This window comes from Heterocephalus glaber, unplaced genomic scaffold (assembly GCF_053883595.1).
Source record: "Heterocephalus glaber isolate CG9 unplaced genomic scaffold, H.glaber_assembly_v1.0 deba00001451, whole genome shotgun sequence".
In the NCBI taxonomy this organism is placed as follows: domain Eukaryota; kingdom Metazoa; phylum Chordata; class Mammalia; order Rodentia; family Bathyergidae; genus Heterocephalus; species Heterocephalus glaber.
Window position 1 is genome coordinate 8,070,836 of NW_028258301.1, and position 21,695 is coordinate 8,092,530.

Below are 21,695 nucleotides of genomic sequence, written 5' to 3' on the forward strand. Positions count from 1 at the left end.
CCAACAAAAGGAAAAAGTTATGACAATGATAAGTCAATATGTATGTGTTATAACCATCAATGTTAGTGGTTTCAATTCATCAATCAAAAGAAATAGACTGGAAGAATGAGTCAAGAAGCAAGATCCAACAATATGCTGCATACAAGAAACACATTTAATTCACTCATAGATTGAAAGTTAAAGGGTGGAAAACAGTACTCCATGTGACAGGAACCTGAAAAGAAGAAAAAAGCAGGAGTAGCTATCCTCTTTGCAGATCAAGTGAACTTCAAACAAAAATCTGAAACACTCTGGTCCCAAGAATTTCAGATAAGGAATACTCAACTTGTATGTACAAATCTATAGTGAACATGTGTTTTCATTCCTCTCAAGTAAAAAGTTAAGAACAGGACTGTTGGTTCTTCACAGTAATACAAGAAATTTCTATATTGTTTTCCAAAATGGGTTTATCATTTTACATTCACATTTAGCAGTATTAGAAAGTTCTAACTGGCTCACACCTAAGCTGACATTTGTTCTTTTAAAACTTTTAACTTCATCTCCCTAATGAGTGTATAATTCAATCTTGTTATTATACTGATTAGTATTTTTCTGATTCTAGTGTTGCACACCTTTCCTTGTGCTGTACTGGCTATTTATCATCTTCTTGTGTCTACTTTTTAATTGGGCTGTCTATTAATGAGCTGTAAGAGTTCTTTATATATTCTGGTCATAGGTTATATGCATTATAAACATGGTCTAAGGACTACTTTTCATTTTCTTAACGATGTCATTTAAATTTCTAAATTTTGATGGAATCTCATTTATCAATTTTTTTCTTTTATACATCATGTTTTTTATATCCTAGGAAATTCTTGCCTACCCTAAATTCATAAACATTTTCCCTTATAATTTCTTCTTAAAGTTTTATAGTTTTAGTCTTTCATATTTAGGTTCATAGATCCTTTCAAGTTATTTTTATGTATGGAAATAAAGGGTTGAGGCTAATTTTTTTATATATGGATACAGGTGTTCTAGTGCCATTTGCTGAAAACACTGTCTTTTCCTCTGCTCTTGAATTGAGTTTATGTTCTATGAAATGTTAATGTTAAATAATCTTTCAAAACTCAATGGACCATATATGTGTGGTTCTATTTCACTTGATCTTAGCCAAAAGACCGAGAAGTGATGTGTGGTTCTAATTCTAGATTTTCTGTTTTATTCCAATGATCTATATGTCTTTCCTTATACCAACACTGCCTTGATTACTGTAGCTTTAGAGGAAGTCTTAAAATTAGGTACTAAATGTCTTCCAACACTGTTTTTTTTTTCTTTTCTAGGTCCTTTGTACTCCTACATAACTTTTAAATTTCAATATCCAATTCTTCATTTATAGGAAGTATACATAGACCTGAATTTTTATATGTACCTTGTGTTTTCTAATCCTGCTAAATTCAAATACAAGTTCCAGGGGCTCCTAGAGATTTCTTAGTATTTTCTCTATAGATGATCATTTCACCTACATATAAAGATTTTACTTCTACCTTGCCAATCCTATCCTAGTTGTGTCATTTTATTGCCAGACTATTTTGGTTTAGACCTATGTTTCAAAATTTAATGGACAGATGAAGAGTAGGCATAACTCCCCTTGTTCCCCACCTTAGGGAGAAAGCATCGTATCTTCTCCATTCATATAAGGCATTTTTGCTGGAAGTATGGAGTACATGTCTTTGATTTGTTGAGAAGGTTCTGTTCTACTTCTAGTCTCCTAATAGCTTGTACCATGAGCAGCTGTAGAATTTAGTCCAATACTTTTTCTCCAATTAGTGACAGGATCATATGCCTTTTTCCTTTCCTCTGTTAAAACGATGACTTTCGGGGGTGGATCTTCCAATGCTGAACCAACACTGCCATCCCTATAATAAAACCACTTTCTACATACTGCCAGATCTGACTTCTAAAAGTTTGTTTTATTAAATAAATTTCTATCTATGTTCATACTTTTTTCTTCTGTTATCTTTATCCAGTTTTAGTATTAGCACAATGTTGATTTCTTAAAATGAGGGGAGAAGTGTTCCTTCTTTTTTCTGCTTTAAATGTTTGATATAATTTTTCAGTTAAAATGTATATGAGGCTGTTGTTGTCATATAGGTAGGTTTTCAAGCTAGGAATATACTTTCTTTAACAGGTGCTATTCAAATTTTATATTTCCTCCAGAGTTAGTTTCATTAATTTGTCTTCCAAGGTACTTCATAGAAGTTGTCAAATTTATTTCAAAAAAGATTTTTGTGGGCCGGGGATTTAGCCCAGTGGTTCCGTTGCCTGGCCCACAAGCGCAAGGACCCGAGTTCAATCCCCGGTACCAAAAAAAACAAAACAAAACAAAAAAAAGATTTTTGTAATATGCTTTCTATATCCTTTTAAATTCTGTAAAATCTGTGGTAATGTCTCCTAGATCTCGATATTACAATTTTAAAAATGTATAATTGATATTGTGTAATTGGAAGAAAAGGTCTAAAGGAGCAGGGGGAGTAGGAGGGGTAGGGGAAAGGAAAGAAGGGAAAAGAAAAAATATGAGAAAAGGAAAAAATGTAAACAAAGTCTTTGCAAATAGGGAAGGGTGGAGGGGGTGAAGGGAGGGCAGGGGAAGGGGAAAAAAAATAAGAACCAAGATACTCATGTAAAGGTACAAGATCCCAATGATGAATGTAATTGTATTTTATATCTAAAATGTACCAATAAACTTAATGGGGGAAAAAAAAAGAAGTCATGATAGAAGAGTGACAGATCTACTATACAGGAATCAATACTTGGACGATGTAAGACAATGTAAATAAAGACAAACAATAAGCTAGGAAAAAATATTTGCAACACATATAACAGAGAAAGAATTAATTTCATTACATAATACAGAGCCTTTAAACCAAAAAGTTTTCCTAGACAAACTAATAAATGAGAAAATAATACAAACAGACAATTAACAGAAGAAATACAAATGATCAACAAATGTGTGGAAGCATGCTCAGTTTCACTAATAGCCACAGAAATGTATGTCTGTAAAAGAATAATACAGCACATTTTTGTTATATTTGCAAAAATTAGAGGATTGGTGAGGCGAATAATGATTATTCTCATTACCTAAGTTAATATTCGCATTCTTTTTTCTTTTTTCTTTTTGGTACCAGGGATCGAACTTGGGTCTTTGCGCTTGTGCAGCAGGTGGCAAAAGCACTGAGCTAAATCCCCGGCCCTCGCATTTATTTTTGGATGGAAATGAAAATGTGCAGTCTTTTTGAAGGCTAATTTAGCACACTCTAACAAAACTTTTTCTCATGCCTATTAATCCTGTACTTTCACTTTTGGAAACTTACGTGATGAAATACTGCATACATCTATATAAAGATATGTATAAAAAGTTACTGCAGCAGTAGTGAAAAAGCAGAAGTGAACTAAAGGCTTTCAACAGGGATATAACTAAATGAAGTGTGATAGTTCCAAAATATGGACTACTATTTATGAGTTAAAGAGAATAAAGTAACTACTATGTATTGATGTGGGAAAATTCAAGAGTATGCTTATGATAAAATCTGTATAAAAACTACATTTTTAGCTATATAAATACACATAAGTACAGATATATAAAGAGAACAAGGTTTTGAAGGGCACTTACTAAAGAGTAAAGTGGTATTTACTTTTATGAAGAGAAGTAGGATTACCAAAGTAGAGTAAAAAAAACTTTTCTTTTTCTGTGCTGGGGAATAACTGTGTACATCCTACATGCTAGGTGAGTGCTCTACCATTGAATTACATCTCCAGTCCTTTTTTACTTTATTTTGAGACAGGGTCTCACTAAGTTGCCTGGGCTGGCCTTGAATTTTTGATCCTCTTGCTTCAGCATCCTGCGTAGCTGAGTATCCATCATGCCTGACTGAGATTTTTTACTTTTGAAACTTTTTTTTTTACAATGAGCATATATTTGTGTTTAATCTATATTTAAAAAGTAACAAAAAATAACTTCCACAGTATCTACAGTAAGGGCTGATGCAGACTTGAGTGCAGGCCATTGATTTTAAAAACAGGAAGGGTTGTCTCTTCTAGGATCTTTTTAACACACTGTGCTTCCACTATGTGGATCGTCTGAAGGCTGCAGCTCTGTAAGTATCTGCTTCTGCAGACACACAGACTATTAAGTATTCATCTCTATGCCTTCAGTGCCTAGTAATGTGCTTGGCATTCAGTAGATGCTGCATAAGCGTATGTTGACGGCATCATAATCAGAATGATAATAAGAAGGTAGAATATATAGTTTTTGGTACCCAATTAAATGAGATGAGGTGAAGGAGAGGATTAGAACAGATAGTGATATCATTACAAAATAAGGAAAACAGAACCTTTGGGGGAAATTATGGGGCATAACAATTCATAATTACTACTATGTACAGGTATCACATTGAATGTTTTGAATACTGTATACGATTTCAGTCTAGTTCTAAGAATAACCTTATACTCTCTCACACAAAGAAAAACCAGTTGAGAGGCTTTTCCCAGATCATTCAGCTAGAGCTGTGATTCACACCATTATCCTAGGCTCTATACTCTTGACTTTGAGGTTATCCTCTCTCTCCAAAGATGGAACGCTTATAAAATCCATTTTGATATGCTGAGTCTGAGGCTCTGATGGGAGATTCACCGAGGCACATGGGTATCACAAGTCTGCAGCTTCTGAAAGTGGTCAGAGGTGTGGACATGGATGGGAAGCTGCATATGAGAAAGTGGCATCTGGGATGCCAACCTTCAAGAATCATCCAGCAAAGAGATACTGAGCTTGCACATGAATCCCACGCATGTGTTACAGCAAACATTCACTTCACACCCATGTGATTCATATGTAGGATGTATACTATTTGGAAGTACTACAACCTGGTATTTTGGATTTTTAAAAACTGTCTAATATTCCCAATTACATTGTAAACATCTTGAAGACAAGGACAAATTACTTTCTTTGTATTTTCCTTGTTATTGGGATCATAACTTGTTTGTTGATTGAATGCCTGAAAAAACATTAAGAAATGAAAAGAAATCCATGAAGGCAAGCCTAAATCTTAAGAAATCAACTGCAAGGGACGAGGATTTAGCTCAGTGGCTCCACATCTGCCTCACAAGCGTGAGATCCTGAGTTCGATCCCCAGTACCGGGAAAAAAATAAAATAAAAGGAAACCAACTGTAGATCAAGTTTTCATTTCTTTTTCCACCTAAAAGTCTATAAAAGCAGCCAGGTTTCATACCAAATAAAAGATTTTTCATCACTGTCATCAAGGTTAATTGCAGGCATCCGAAAGTTGTGGTTCAGAGCAGCAAACTGGCTGCCAGAAGGCTTATACCAGGTGGTATTTCCCTTAACAAATTCATCAAAGTCCAGAGTCTGGCCTTCAGCCTACTGGTCCAGAAACTAATCCTGTCACAGCTGAGCCCAGGGAGTCTCATGCATTCTCACTAAGTCATGAAGAACTGAAGTCTAAAACTAGAGGGTCAGTTTATTGAAAACCATACAAAAAAAGGAATGCAGCTATTGGGCAGATCATATATCTGCATCCACCTTCATCTCCCTGTAGCCAAGAGATATCCAATGCCAAACTGCTAGGAGACTGTATGATAAGTGCAGAACAAGCACACAGGGAGTTAGTCACAATAGTAAGATCAGGACGTTGAACAACACAGGCTCTGGTGATCTGATGCATAGGCAGAGTGAGACAGGAGCAGAGTATCGCTTTGGAACCAGATAGATCCGGACACATGCAGGGCTCTTCACCTTCTAGAAGAGTAGCTGCAGGCAAGTCACTCAACCTCTCCAAGCTCTAGTATTTAAAAAGTGAATGATGCAAAAGATCTATCTCCCTGAGGGGATTTAGCTCAGTGGTTCCGCTGCACAAGGACCCGAGTTCGATCCCCAACACCAAAAAAAAAAAAAAAAAAAAGATCTATCTCCCTGAATGGGAAGGGGACCAAGAGATGGAAGGAAGAGGGAGCAGGGGGAAAGGGATGTAAAAGGAATGAAGATGTGTTATGTACATGTACCAACTCCCCATAAGGAATGTAATCATTATGTACCGCTAACATGTACTAATAAAAATTTAAAAATTTAAAAAGGTTAATGATGATACTTATTTCATAGGCTCATTGTAAGGATTAAATGAGATAACACATAAAAGGTTATACCAGTCCCTGTCAATGAATGGCAGCTACATAACCATCTCCATACCAGGGACATATCTGTTAAAGGTTCAAATGAGCCTTTCAGAATATCTTCTGCTTCAAGTAAAAGTGGGCAAGCAAGACTAAAAGCAAAGGACCAATTAGAAGGCTGGTGAATGATGCAGAACATAGCTATGGGATGCTTAAAGTAGGGCTGCTAGAAGGGGGATAGAGATATGTATATAGATTTGAAAGATATTTAGGAGAGATGTATTATGCTGAGAGTTTTACATAAGTAGTTATAGTCCTTATAGCAATTTGTGAAGTAGACAACCCCTTCTCAGACGAAAGTTAGATACACTAAGCAGCTAGCCAAAGATCAGAGAGCAACAACTGAATTGTAATATGAATCACAAGTGGTGCAACTCCAAAACCTCTCTTTCTACAAAATATACAACTGTAAAGATCTTGGTTCTGAACCAAGATGTCAAATGTAAGAAATTTAGTAATTTATTGCCACTAACAAAGTACTGAAGTTTAAAGAAATTATGTGCTTTTTAGAAAATGAAACTTGGAGGATACTGAGGATATCACTATATTAAACAATGTCACTACTGCTCACTTCTAGTAGGATATGCTTCCTCCAGGGGCAAAGGAAGAGGCAGAGGTGGGTGGGGCTTACACACCAGAAATTACACATCACTGTGTTTCTTTATGAGAGCACATTGTGTATGTGAACTTCATCCATTGTGCATTGCAGAAAACATTGTAAGAATGGTTACTCCAGTGAATAGGCACTCTTTTTGAGCAATAAATGTGCTAGCTGGGCCACATACAACATTCACTGTAACAGTGACAAGCTCTTCAAACAGCAGACCTTGGTGATACCAAAGAAGAATCTTCTGGCACTGCATTCCTTAGATTTTCATTTTCCCAATCACACTCACATATAAGTATCTCACTACAAAAGCTTAATTTTTTTATAAAGACAATATCATATGAGGCTTGAATTTCTTTTCCAAATTAGGTTTTTTCCACTTTTACTTTGACAGCTTATTATTTCTTACATTTGTTCTTTTAAAATTTTGTTTTTAATTAGTTTGAAGTTGAAATTTCATTTTCATGAGATGGCTATAAATCAGTGCTGTTTCTCTTCAAATACTCAATACCTCACTATTCCTACTCCAAATATTGCTTTAAAGCAATTGTTGCTTTTGTAAGTTATTCATTCTTTAGACATAATTACTCCATGCCAACCAGGTGCCAGGCTCCTCAAGGGCTTTACAGTCTAAGAGGGAAAATAGTATGTACTCATAACAGTATTAACATTAGTAGATTTCTTCTATTTATCACAGCCTTCTATGTGCCAGATACTATGCCAGGCTATGAGAAAAAAAGAAAGAAAAAAATGATTGACAAATGTCCTTACTCTCCAGGAGCTTTCCCCCTGACTTAGGACTGATGTATAGTCTAATAGGAGAAGCAGACATATTAACCAACAAATATAATAGAGTAATTACATGCTTTGCCAGAAATGATAATAGTGGTGCTTCCCTCCCATACTGGAGATTGAACTCAAGGCTTCACACATATTAGGCAAGCACTGTACTAGTAAGTTACAGTCAATAATAGTTTATTTAGAAGAAAGACAAAAGATGGAGGGTTAGCAAGAGGTGAGAAAGAGAGTTTTGGAAAAGATTTTACAGAGGAGGTGAACTTTGTGTTGTGATTAAAGTGGTAAGTAGGTATTCTCCAAATTAAAGGCAAAGGGAAGAGAAAGGATAATGCTGGCAAAGGCGGGTGTGAAAGAGTTTTATGTGTTTAAGGAGCTGAAAACAGTTTGACAGAGATAACATTTATAGTAACAAAATGGGGAGGGAACTCAGCCAAAGATGAGGAGTGTTAGGCAGAGGGCCCATAATGGACACAATCTCTCATCCTGTGTTGTTTGGGAGTCAATGGGCATCATAAAAGGGTTTTAGGCATAGAAATTACAAGAATTGGGTTTGTCTTAGAAATAGGCTCAAGTAGCTATGAAGAAGATGGAATGAAAGAGTATGAGACCAGAGATATAGAGATCAGTTAGAACATACAGTATAAGACATACTTATATGAGATATTCATAAGGTGTAATAGTTGATTAGAAGGAGAAATACTGGGCTGGGGATTTAGCTCAGTAGTTTCGTCGCCAGCTGCGCAAACGCAAGGACCTGAGTTTGATCCCCGGTACCAAAAAAAAAAAAAAAAAAGAAGGAGAAATACTATACCTAAGAAATCAGGAAAGAGACAATCCAATACAAAAGTGAGCAAAAATCCTGAATAAGCACTTCACAAAAGAGAAAATTTAAATAACCAATAAATACTATATGAAAAAGTGTTCTACCTTACTGATAACTAGGGAAATGCAAATGAAAACTAAGTTGAGAAATCATTATATATTCACAAAGCTGGCAAAAATTAGAAAGTCTGACAATATCAAGTATTGGTGAAAATGTGGAGCAATTAAAATTGTCAGGCATTGGGGATTTAGCTCAGTGGTTCCGTTGCCTGCTTCGCAAGTGCAAGGTCCTGAATTTGATCCCTGGTACCAAAAATTGTCAGGCACCATGGAAGTAGAACAAATTGGTAGAGCCTTTTTGGAATACAGTTTGACATTAGCCAGCAAAGTTGAAGAAGCCCTTACCCTTGGGCCTGGCTCTAAAGAAATTTGTACATTGTACATGAGCATAAACATAAAATGTTGATAGTAACGTTTTTCATAATAACCAAAAATTGGAAATAACCCAAATGGGTATCACTCTTAAAATGGATACATGAATCAAATATAGTAAAAACAACTGACTACTACACAGCAAGAAAAGTGAATGGGGGCCAGAGATTTAGCTCAGTGGTGTCACAACTGCCTGGCACATGCAAGGTTCTTAGTTTGATTCCTGGTTCCAAAAAAAAAAAAAAAGAAAGAAAGAAAAGAAAAGAAAAGAAAAGTGAATGGACTCTAGTTACATAAAATGATATGGATGAATCCTACAAACTTAATGATGAACAGAAGCAATGAGACTCACACAGTATAAAAGACATCATTTCACTCATGCCTAAGTGCATCATAAATGCCTAAAAATGGTGAACTAAATTTTATTATTTAGGAATGCATATGTAAGTAATAAAATTATAAAGAAAAGCAAGAAAATTAATCACTACAGAAGTCAAAATAGTGATTACTCAAAGGAGATAATCACTCAGGAAGGATGAGATGTGATCAAGGAGAAGCATATGAGGGGTTAATAGGATGCTGGGAATGTTCTATTTTTTAGCAGAGTGTGGTTTCATGAATATTCACTATGTAATTGGTTTTTTTTAACTGTACACATATATCTTGTGGACTTTTCTGTATATTTTATAGTGTAAAAGAAAAAATTAATATACTTTGGGAAAACCCAAAAAGTACATTAGCAGCTATATAAACTAGTTTTTCATTTGTATATATATAAATGAATATATATGATATATACAACAAATATATACATATATAAAACTAGTTTTGTTAAAAATTTAAAAAAAGAAATCACAGAAGGCTTTACCTAGGAGATACACATGAATCAAAACATCGAGGATTGTTTAGAATCTGCCCAGCCAATATAGGAAAAAGGGACTTCAATGACAGAAAAATACTGTGTCCAAATTCACAGAAGTGTGAGAAAACAGAGCATAATCAGAGGGTGGCAATTAATTTAGTATGACAAACAAAAGTTAAAAGAAGGAAAAGGGTGGGAAAAGAGCCTGGTAAAGGAGGCTGGAGAGTCTAGGATTTTTACTTTTTTTGTTTTTGTTTGTGTGTCCCCTGTACCCCTCCCCCTCAATCACTGGGGATCACACTCAGGACCCTGCAGCTGCCAGGCAGGTGCAGTGCCACTGAGCTACCTCCCCTACTCGAGTCTTGGATTTTTATGATAAGAATGAAGAGTAAGAGAGTGACACAAACATGTTTGCATGCTAAAAGACCTTTATCGGCAATTTAAGGAAACATACACTGAATCGGAAGAGAGATGGCATTCATGCTAGAGAATGTTGGGAGCCTGGGGCATAGTTTGGCACTAAAGGATGACAACATGAACTAGTGAGAAAAAAATCTGGAACAGATGGTAGTATTTAATAGGTAGAACTGTTAGGCCATGGAAATTGATCAGATACAAGGTGAGATAATGGAGAGATACTGAACTTTTAGTTTGAATAACTGTTAGCATGATAAATCAAAACATGTAATACCAGAGGAGAAATGGGTTCAGTGGTAGAAGATGGTATGTTCAGTTTTTCTCTTGCTGAGTTGGAAGTGCCTTCAGGATATTCAGGAGTAAATGTCTAAGGGCAGCTAGGTATGGTACACATGTGTGAAGCTCAGCAGAACAAATATTTGGTCTGGATCCTGTGTTCTAAATCCAGATGTTTATGTGATTCAAGGTGGTTTTGGACACTTCCAACTTGAAAAGTCTCACTTTCACTGAGTGGGTGGGTAGAGTAAGAATATATTTGGGCTCTCTGGGCTTGGGCCTAGGTTGCAGTGACATGGCTGAACACACCAAGAAGGTCGCCACTGTTGGTAAATAGGGACCTGCTATGGTGCCTCCCTCCAGAAAATGGTGAAGAAAATTGAAATCAGTCACCACACCAAGTACACCTGCTCCTTCTGTGGTAAGAACAAGATGAAGAGTCAAGTTGTAGGGAGCTGGCACTGTGGTTCCTTCATGAAACAGTGGCTGGTGGTGTCTGGACCTACAACACCACTTCTGCCGTTACAGTCAAGTTGGCTATCAGAAGACTGAAGGAATCAGTAGAAGCTCTATGATTTGAGACATCTCTAGCCTATGATAAATGGGTTAATTTTTGTAATAACAACAACAAAAAGATAAACTGGGGTATGAGAGTAAAAGATGAAATGGGGAAATTTCTAACCTTTTAGCCAGAGCAACTAGGTGAATGGTGGTGCCATTATCTGAGATGGAAGAGCCAATAAAGAAGGAAAAAAATTTTATTGTTTTGTTTTAAAAGAAAGCAATGAATCAAGAGCTCTCTTTTATACTCTTTTGTATACATTCTTTGCGAAATATCCTTCAGACATCAAACTGGAGCTATTACATAGATAACTACTGTATACTATTGTGGAATTTAGAGGTCAAGGAAATTTTTGGAGTTATAACTTTGGGTTCCACTAGTACAAAGATGGTATTTAAGGAATCTCTGACCTAACTCTATGGTGGGTACTACTTATGCAAACTGTAACTATGCACTTAGTTCTCTTAAAATATGTACCTCTCTTAATGTATCTGGCTTTGTTATATTAAAAACTCTGAACTACTTGAAGGTAGAAGCTGGGTCTTGTTTACGCTGGGTCCTTATGACCTAATGATTCCTATACAGTAGGGCAATGAATGGATGAACTATGGGGTGCTGCTCACTCCCTTTTTGATTATCTCTCGATTATTCCCTGCACTATACTTAACAGAGTCACAGACTTCCATATACTAAATTTCTTTTGCTCCCCAGTTGTTATGGCTTGTATCTAGATGTCCCCCTAAAACCTCATGTGTTCACAAGTGGGGCTTTTCTGAAGTGGCTGGATCTAGGATGTGTGACTATGGATTAAGGATGTGATAACTAAACTAGTCAACTGATTGGTTTAGCATAGTTCTGGGTGTGGATAATGGAAAGACCCACCCTGGGTGTGGGTGGAACCATCCAATAGGCTTGCAGCTTGAATAGCATAAAAGGGAAAGGGAGGCTCTCTGCTTGCTGCCTCCTGCCTGCCATGCTAGGGACTGTTTCTCCTCTGTCATGCCCCTCTGCCTTGGAGCCAGCCAACTATGGACTGAAACCTCTACAAACTGTGGGATAAAATAAACCTTTTCTCCTTTAACTCGTGGGTGTCAAGTATTCTATCCCAGCAATGAGAAAAGTAACTAAGATACGAGTTCTCTACAAAATATCTTTCTTCATATTTCTAAGACAGAGGCTACTAGCATCTTCCTCCTCATCCACTGAAAAATTCTCTTCTTTCACTCTTCTAAGAATAATTGCACTTCTTCAAGGCTATTATTTCTGCTTGTCACCTTGACTGCATCTCTTTTGCTTCTTCAGATTTTCATTGTTATGGTTTGGGGTATCCCTCAAAGGGTATGTGTTGAAGGGAGATGGTGGAACCTTTAGAAGGTGGGACCTAGAGGAAAGCAGTGAGGTCCTCAGGATGTGCTCTTGAAAGGGATATTGGCACCCCAACCCCTTCCTATATCTTTTGCTTCTTGGCCATCATGAGGTAAGCAGTTTCTCCTACAATGCACTTCCACCATCATATTCTGCCTTGCCACAGGTTCAAAAGCAACAGGGCTAAGCAGCCATGGGCTAAAGCCTCTGAAACTATGAGCCAAAACAAACCTTCCCTCCTTCTAAGTCATTTATCTCAGATGTTTTGTCACAGTAACAGAAAGCAAACACATGCATCCTTTATTATCCCTCTTACGAATAATCATACATTTTATCTTTCCATTCATACAAGCTCAGAAAATGTGAAGGGACAGTATTCACCCTGGAAAATACTAAATCTTGAACATAGGGAAACTGACTAATCTATAATTCACATTCTAATGTTAATAAAAAAAAAATCCTACCAAGCATGACTTTCAGTGACTCAGAAAATGCTTGGAGCTGTGGCAACAAATTAAAAACCTCCATCTTGTGGCTGCTTAGGGCTAGGGCAAGCACAGCCTGAAACAACACTTTACTCACCTGCTGAATGAGATGGGATTGCCTTTAACTGGGGATCAGAACCCTCTCTCTTTCCAATAGTACTATTGGAAGTGACCTTACAACAGGTTTTAGGTCAGGGGATGAGCCAGTCTATATTCTAATACATTTGAGTACTTCTGTCAGGCTTCAAGTGGGAGTCCTCAAGCCAGCTGCTCTCCTTGGCAATCTGGTCCTGGTTCTAAGGGTTAGCATCTTCACAGAGCTATTCCTTGAATGTGGGCAACATCAACGTCTCTAGAGTGCCTCTCTGTGACTCAGGGAACAGGAGGGTCCCCTGGTCCAAAGAAAGCTCTGCCTATAAGCCCTCTCCTGTACATCCAGGATGAGTCAAGCTCACCCATGACTAATACTCCCTTCATAGAAACAGTGTCAAGTTGAGGAGTTTGTTCTAAGTCAGAATTCCTTCCATCCTAATCTAAGATATCAGTAAGTAGAGATTTCTGGAGTCTACCGAAGTGACACAAGGGGACGAATACAGGTTTTTGGCATCAGACAAGTCTAACTTGGAATTCGGCACTGCCACTAGCTGTATGTTGTTAACTAGCTGTATGAATCTCAACTGCATTATCTATAAAATGAAGATAGTATCTGCCTGTAGGGTTGTTATGTAATAAATCTTAAATTTATTTCCCTTCTACTTCCTTTGTAACTGCAACTGGCTAGGAGCATCAGCCCCAAACTAAGGTCAGTGTTGACAAGGTCCCCCTATTCTGTGCTATGTCCTCTTCATCTTGTGCCACTCTCACCCTTGCACATTACATGCCTGCTGAATGAGCCCTTTTCAGTTCCCTGAACACATCAAGCTCTTTCTGAATAGCATTGTCCTGCAGAGCTTTCTGCAATGATGAAGTTCTGCAGCTGAGTGTCCAGTGAAACCACCATTAGTCACATGTGGGCAGACAGCACTTGAACCATGGCTCGTGGGACTGATGAAATAAATTTTAATTTTATTTCATCATAATTCATTTAAATTTTAATATACCCAGATAGCTAAAGACTAGACTGTAGGTTTTTGCATTTACCACTTCATTGCATGAAGTGCATTTCCCTACTCTTCATCGAGCTTTTATTCAGTCATAAAATCTTAGCTTGAACCTCTATTCTTCTAGGACGCATGTCTTGAGCTCCTGAGTCAGTTAAATTTCTCCTTTGTTCCCCTCTGTAGCATCCTTTATACTCCTATTCTATCACTTCTCACAGTTTTGTGAATTACCTCTCTACCTGTGTTTTCCAGTATTGTGAATTTCATCGTTACCTTGGGGCTCTATGCACTTCTCTTAGGTCTGGATGCCTCTTATCTTTCTGTTGAGTGGACATTCACAAGAGCTTAGGGTTCAGACTTTTTCCAAATTGGGGACTAGCTCTGAGAGAACCATGGCACATCTAAATAGCTTTAGGGACAGACTAGGAGTGGGCTTGTAATTTTCTAAGGATAAGCCAAAAGTCAGAAACTAAAAAGAAAAAAGCATGATAAATGGCTTATTAAAAGTTAAAAACTTAGTGTGGTGATACACACCTATAATTTCATCTACTCGAGAGAGGTTGTGCAGAAAGATCACACATTGGAGGTCAGCCTGCGCAATACAGCAAGACCCTATTTTCAAATAAAATTTTTTTCAAAAAAAAAAAAAGGCTGGCAATGTAGCTCAGTGGTAAAGTGTTTTCCTAGCAAGGACCTGTCTTGGTCCCTGTACTACTAAAAAAAAAAAAAAAGACTTCTATATCCAAAATAAACAATAACAACAAAAACCTCCATTACCTCAAAATACCAAGACACTGATAAACGGGGAAAATTACGTACAACATATATTCTAGGTGAAAAGAGATGAATATAGTTTTTATAAAAAGAGCTCTTAAAACAAGTAAGACAGCTCATAGATGAGGGACATGAACAAATAATTCAAAAAAGAAGATAAACTAACTCCAATAAACATTTTAAAAACAGTTTAACTTCATTATAACTAAAGACATGCAGGTCAAATAAACAAGATGCCACTGGCCATGGTGGTACACACTTGTGATTCCAGCTCTTTGGGAGGCTGAGGCAGGAGGATCAGAAGTTCAAGTTTTACCTGGGCAACTTAACAAGACCCTGTTTCAAAATAAATAATAAAAAAGTGGGCTGGGGATTTAGCTCAGTGGTTCCACCGCCTGCCTCACAAGCGCAAGGACCCGAGTTTGTTCCCCGGTACAGAAAAAAACAAGATCCGGTAATCTGGCAATAGGCATAAAAATTTTAATATGCCTATCATTTTATCTAATAATTCTAGATTTGGGAATATATCCTAAAAAAATGAACAGATACTTGACAAAGGTGAATTTACAAAGATGTTCTCTGCTGTATTGTTTATAATACTGAAGAGCTAGAAATACTCTAATTAGACCAGAGATTGTTTAAATAAAACAGGATACATCCCTGCAATGGAATACTAAGTAGCTATTAAGAGTGGTAATGTAAATCTATATTTATTGATACTCAGTAGTATCTATAATAAATGAGTAAGTGAAAAAGAAAGTCACAAACTAGCATATTAGTATGATCTTGCTTATATAAAAGTATATCGATCTATTTATCTACTCCTAAAAAGGAATCTGGAAGGATATATACCAAAATATTAATGATTCTGTCTGTGTAGGTGTTTCATTCTCTTTATCCACTTAAAATCATGGCAGATAGCCAGTGGGAGGTACCCCACAGGATTCTCTAGTGTAAGATTTTTGTCCCCTCCAATAGGTCCCTGGGAACCTGAGAAACATCTAGTATCAGGCTATCAGGTGGATGCAGCTACAAATTCCCTGGAAGCCTAGGCGGTACCTGCCTTATTCACTGCTATAACCCTAGTTCCTTGAATTGCTGGCACATAGAAGGCACTCAACAAAATACCTGTGAGATTACTGAATTCTATCAAAGCATCAATTTTACTTCATTATAAGTGTATTTAAACATTATTTTGATAAACCTCAAGTGCAAAAGTAACAAAAGTTAGGATAATATGAGACTTCCAAAGCTTTTCTATACTACTGCAACGCAAAAGTTTATTTTCTTTCTCCATTTGTGTACTTTCCCAGAAGAGTCTGAGCAGCAGTGAATGGTGTCTTTGTGTAAGGGCTTTCCCATTCCTGCACAGGGCTGGGTATTACAATCTTGATCTCACAGATGAGAACATGAAGGCACAGTGGCTGCTCAAGAGTAACACAGTTACACTGGAGGGGAATCAGGATTCAAATCCAGCCTGTGTGTCTCAAAAACTCAAGTGTGGCTTTGAGAGGTTTGAAGTAAGACAATGAAAAGGACACTGCAGGACCATGACAGCTCATATCTGTGCTTCCTCAAAAGTCACCATCCCTTAGCCCTAAGCTCCCAGGTCTAAGAGGTGCTTTTTCTTAACCCTTGGAAAATCCAGAGGACAATTTGTCACCAGGGTTATTAGCATTTCTCCCTGGATATCGACAGCTTGTCTTTGCTCCCTCCAACCAGTGACTGATTTCTTCAAATGCTCACCAAATACAGCCCAAGTCACCATGGTAAACGTATTGACAGAATCATATTAACAGCTACTGAGCATTTACAGGGTTGTAAGTTATGCATGGGGGAAAAAGATAAGAAAAAACATAGGGAAATAAAACAAGTTCAACCGCACCAACAATTATTTATTTAGAAGGTGCTGGTTAGGAACAGCTTTTTAAATATAATTTAATTGCTAAATATGGTTTCTAATAGGAGAGGGACCTCAATCAGAACTGTACCTCCTTAAAGCGGATCATTAATATTTTAGCTGTTTGGCTCAGAAACTGCGATCATGTAGTCAACCCACCCACAGTGCTGTCTATGCAGTCAACCTCAGCTTTAGCTATTGCCTTGGCAATTCTACTGCAGTGCTTGGTTTGCTGTACCAGTCCCAAAGTGAGTTATTCCATATGCCATAAAATGGGAGTCGCCCAAGACCTTATTTCTAAAGTCCAAAGACTGAAGCTGGATCAATAAGTAAAATTGTGCTCTAAGCCTCCCAAACAATTGACAGTTTTAAAATGAATGACCTATCTTTTCTAAGTTAATTTACATCTTTTATTAGGGGACAAAAGTGTTGCCTTGGGGAAGTCAGAGGATACAGCAGAGTTTGTTTTCAGTTTCTAACTCCCTGGGTACTTCCCGGTGAACCTTCTCACAAAGTCAGCCTCCAGGCCCAGGGAGGTGCCCAAGGTACCCAGGTGGAGGGCACTCTGGGGTCCCAGGGTATGTGTGTGCTGGCATCGCCCCATCTCCTGTATTTCCAACTCCACATACTTCTTAAGGAGAATCTAATCCTCACAGGAGAATTTAATCTGTTCATTTGCAAGCACCTCATCAGCACCCTGCTTTGTTGAGGACTGTTTGATGTCCCAAGGAAAAGACTTCGAAGTCTTTTTAAAGCCTTTTTGATGTGAACCAGAAAATCATGTTTTGTCAAGAGTGCACTCAACTTGAACCTAAAAAATTTCAGGACTCAGAAACCACATGGTTCAAGTGGGATTTAAACTGGGCAAAATCACTTCCTTGTCTTCCCCTGTAAGTCCCTCCCCTGGCTTTTGTGCTAAGTTTCCTTATGCTATTGGGCCTATTTTCTAGTATTGCTTTTTATTCTCTCTCTTCTGTGTACACACACACACACACAGGTGTGCATGCACAGGCACAACACACACACACACTTACACACACACACACACCTTGGCAAGAAAACCTAGGAAAGAAGACAAATATATCATCCCCTAATGAAGTGGCTATCTTTCCACTAAGGATAAAAGCCATCACCAGCTCCTCCAGCTCTACCCTCACCCTGCAGATACAAAATGGCCATTGCTGGGGCCCCCAGAGGCCCAGACTGCAATGGGTGAGGGTCAAATGATTTACAGAGCCAAACAAGTATGATTACATCCTTAATCGAGGCATTTAACTAGGTACAAGACGAGTGCTCCCTGGGCTCCAGGGAGTGTTTGTAAAGAAAACAGGGAAACTGGCTTTCGGGAGCAGCCACTTTGTGTGTGAAGAAAGCATAAACCTCAAGGTGCCTGGAAATGAAGGGAAAGGAGATCTGACTTCTCAAATCAGGAAGAAGAGCTGAGCAGAGACTGAAGAATTTTACCCTATTTCCAAAGTTTTGTTCTTGCAGATTGTCTTCCTTAGACTTAAAAATCCAGTTACTCTAAAGCCAGGAAAAGTTGATATGCAGGACACAGAATCCCAATTATGAAAAGGTCCAAAGTGTCATTTATGCCTAAGAAACTCCTATACCATGTCCCCGTGGTTTAATCACATTGAAGATTGACCTGACCCCACTACCTCAAAAGTATCCTCACATCCCGGTACATGGAAGAGTCATCACGTATTGAGTAGCTACCATGTAATAAATACTTTCTCTTCTTGCATTTGCTCAATAAAGCAAAAAGATTGCCATCCTATTCCCAGATGTAGACAAGAAATCCAGGTTCAAGGAGTTTAAATCACCTGCCCACAGCAACACAGTTAAATCCCCATGCAGGGAACTCCAGAGTCAATGTTCGGGACCTAATGCCACGTGCTCAGCACCTGGCCTGTTGCAGGTTTGTTGTTATTTTGTTGGATTCTTTCTTTTGGGGGAGGGCACTTAGTGTTTTCTAAAATTTATTTATTTAGTATTTATTGACTGCATACTATGGGAAAAGTACTGTGGATATTTCAAAAAGGGTAAGACATTACTCCTTCCTTGTCTCTCACTGTGACTGCGGCAGTGGGTTTTTTTATAGGTCTTCTGTTACCAACTCTTCCTACTTCTATCCCTTATTTGTACAGTAGCCCAAGTAATCTTTCTAAGTGATAAATCACAACACAATACTTCTCCCTGTTTAAAATACTCTTTGGGGTGGGGGGAAAAAAACCACTCTATGGCTTCCTGTGCACCTAGAAGAAAATCCAAACTCTCTGTGCCCTAAAAGATTTATGGAGGTCTGGTCCCTCTTCATCTCCTCTGCTACTAGAGTCCCCCAACTCACTCGATCATGGCTCTCAGTCCTTCTCTCGATCCCTAAATGAGCCAAGATTCCCTGTTTCTAACCCTGGCAGGGTTGTCTTCTGCTCTCGATTCATACTAGAAAATCTGGAAATCTAATCCATACTAGAAATCTAATGTCATTTCCAAGGGCGTACTGAGCATATTTGACACAATGGGCCATGTTTTTAATGAAAAATAAGTAATCATGCACTGATCAGTCATCATACTTTCTTGATTTATTCTTTAGTTTTAAAAAGGAATGTTTTATTCTTAAAGATATTCAAATATAAGAAACTACTTATGAGGCAAAATAAAATTTGCACATGCCAAACAAAAATATTACATATTGCAGTTCACAGTTATTTTACTACTTTAATATTTAAGCACAAATAAGAATTCTAGGGCCGGGGATTTAGCTCAGTGGTTTCGCTGCCTGCTGCGCAAGCACAAGGTCCCAAGTTCGATCCCCACCACCAAAAAAAAAAAAAAAGAATTCTGTGCTAGGTCTGGTGGCATACACCTATAATCCCAGCACTCTGAGAGACTGAGGCAGGAAGATTGCAAGTTTGAACCTAGCCTGGACAATTTGGTGACTTAGCGATATCCTGTCTCAAAAAAAAAAAAAAAAAAAAAAAAAAAAAAGCTAGCAACATAGCTCAGTGCAAAGGCCCTAGATTCAATCCCCAGTACTGGAGGAAAGCAAAAAAAGAATTTGTGGTCACAAAGAATGGCAGACAGAATTGATCAATAACTCAATTTTTGTTTCTTCATCTTTACAAATAAAAGTGCTTTTGTTTATCTTGGATCTAATATGTGAATGAGAAATCTGTAGCATCACAGGAGTTGGAGATACAAAGTGGGTCCTCAGGGAGCCTGACAGCTTCTGAATTTATGCAGACTTACTCTCCAATCAAACTCAGTCTGCAAAACTCAGGGATATACAGTATACCTGAAAGTTCACCACATTTTTCCTTCTAAATGTATGAAAGATATTTATTCTTTATTTATATTTTTAAATTATTTATATTTTTAAATGTGCTAATTCAAAAATTACATACATAGCGAAATTTTTTCAAACTTAGACAAAAGATTTTTGGGGGGAGAAATATTATAAAACTGATATTGTTCAAAATTGCTAGTGAATGATGATATTAAAAAGAGGACCAACATTTAGCTGTTTTAAAATTCCTCTATAGGCTAACATTCTGTCCCCCTTGCCAATGCATAGTTCTATAATAATAAATAGTTAAGTGCCATAATATGGGGAAATAGGGTATTATGGGAACAAAAACAGGTTTAAAGAAATAGGAGAACAATGAGAGGATAATGTGCCAGAAGCCAAGGGCGGGGAATCCAAGGACAAAATACCGTAGTCAGTTGTAACAAACGCTATACAGGATCCTCCCTCTCAAACTGGGTGCCAGGCTGAATGGAAGCAGGGTCCTGAAATCTCCCTCTACTATATGGAAAGATAAAGCCAAACTGCCTTCCTCTGGTGAGTAAGTAAATTCAAAAGGAAAATTTCTTCTGGTTGGTCTTAACCACATCTTAATATCGGAGGCAGGAAGATAAAAAGCACATATCATGTTGAATCAATGTCAAGTCTGTGTTCTCCAGACCCTAGTCCTACAAAAGATCTTGGTCAATGGCTACCACCACCCCCAATAGTGCACGAGGAGGGAAGAGAGCCCCCTCAGAGGTGGCTGAGAATGTAGTCTCCTAATCTGCTCCTAGGTGGCTACAGCACCAGTTTGAGAAGGGGTAAAAAACTTCATAGAAATGGGGCACACAGAGTTGGTTAATTGAGATTATATTTTCCCCTCATATCTGTTCTGTCTATCCCAACTTGCTCACTCGAGAAAGCAACACTCATTTGATCCCCTTAAAGCCTCTTCATTTTATTTTATTTATTTTTTGGTACCAGGGATCGAACTTCAGTCCTTGCGCTTGTGCAGCAGGCGACGAAACCACTGAGCTAAATCTCGGGCCCAGCCTCTTCATTTTAAAACTCCCTTCACTATGTAATTCCTAGACAGCGCACTTTTGGGATGGTGAAAATGAAATATCATTAACCTTTTTACAAACTAATTCCGAAAAGAAAGCTAATATTGTGAATAAAGCATCAGACAACTTCCCAGCAATTGTGACTATAATCCTATCCACTTGACTACTGGGAAGAAATAGAACCAATTAGTAATTAGTTCTAGAAGCAGAGGAAACATTCAATTTTGTCAATTTCCCTTTTCAAGATTCAGTCTTAAGTGCTAGGTTATAAGCCTTTCTCATAATATAGTCTTCCAAATCATCTTTTAAAAATAAACTTTTATTAAGTATTTGAGGTGATGGATATGTTAACTGGCTTGATTTAAATATTCCACATTATATTCATATATCATAATATTTACAATTTATACAATTATAAATTGTCAATTTTGAAGGTGCCATTAAAAATTAACATGACTACAAAAAATAACTTTTCATATGAAGGATATTACCTTTGTCCAAAATGTATTGCAAAAGTTTTTTCTAATTTGTTGTTTATATTTTTATTTTGCTTATTTTTTGCAATGAAATAGCTGGTTTTCAATGTAAAAAAACCCTTTTATTTTATTTTGGTTTTTTGAAACAGGGTCTTGCTGTGTAATTCAGGCTGGCCTTGAACTCACTATGTAGCCCAGGCTGGCCTCGAACTCATGGTGATCCTCCTGCCTTAGCCTCCCAAG

General features: G+C 37.6%; 1 protein-coding gene and 1 pseudogene across 5 annotated transcripts in view; one reads left to right on the plus strand and one right to left on the minus strand.

The window, feature by feature from the left end:
* Rnf220 (ring finger protein 220) overlaps window positions 1-21,695 on the minus strand; it is a 230,567-nt gene that overhangs the window by 183,006 nt on the left and 25,866 nt on the right. The window lies entirely within an intron of this gene.
* On the plus strand, window positions 7,234-11,523 carry LOC147827339 (large ribosomal subunit protein eL43 pseudogene; annotated as a pseudogene).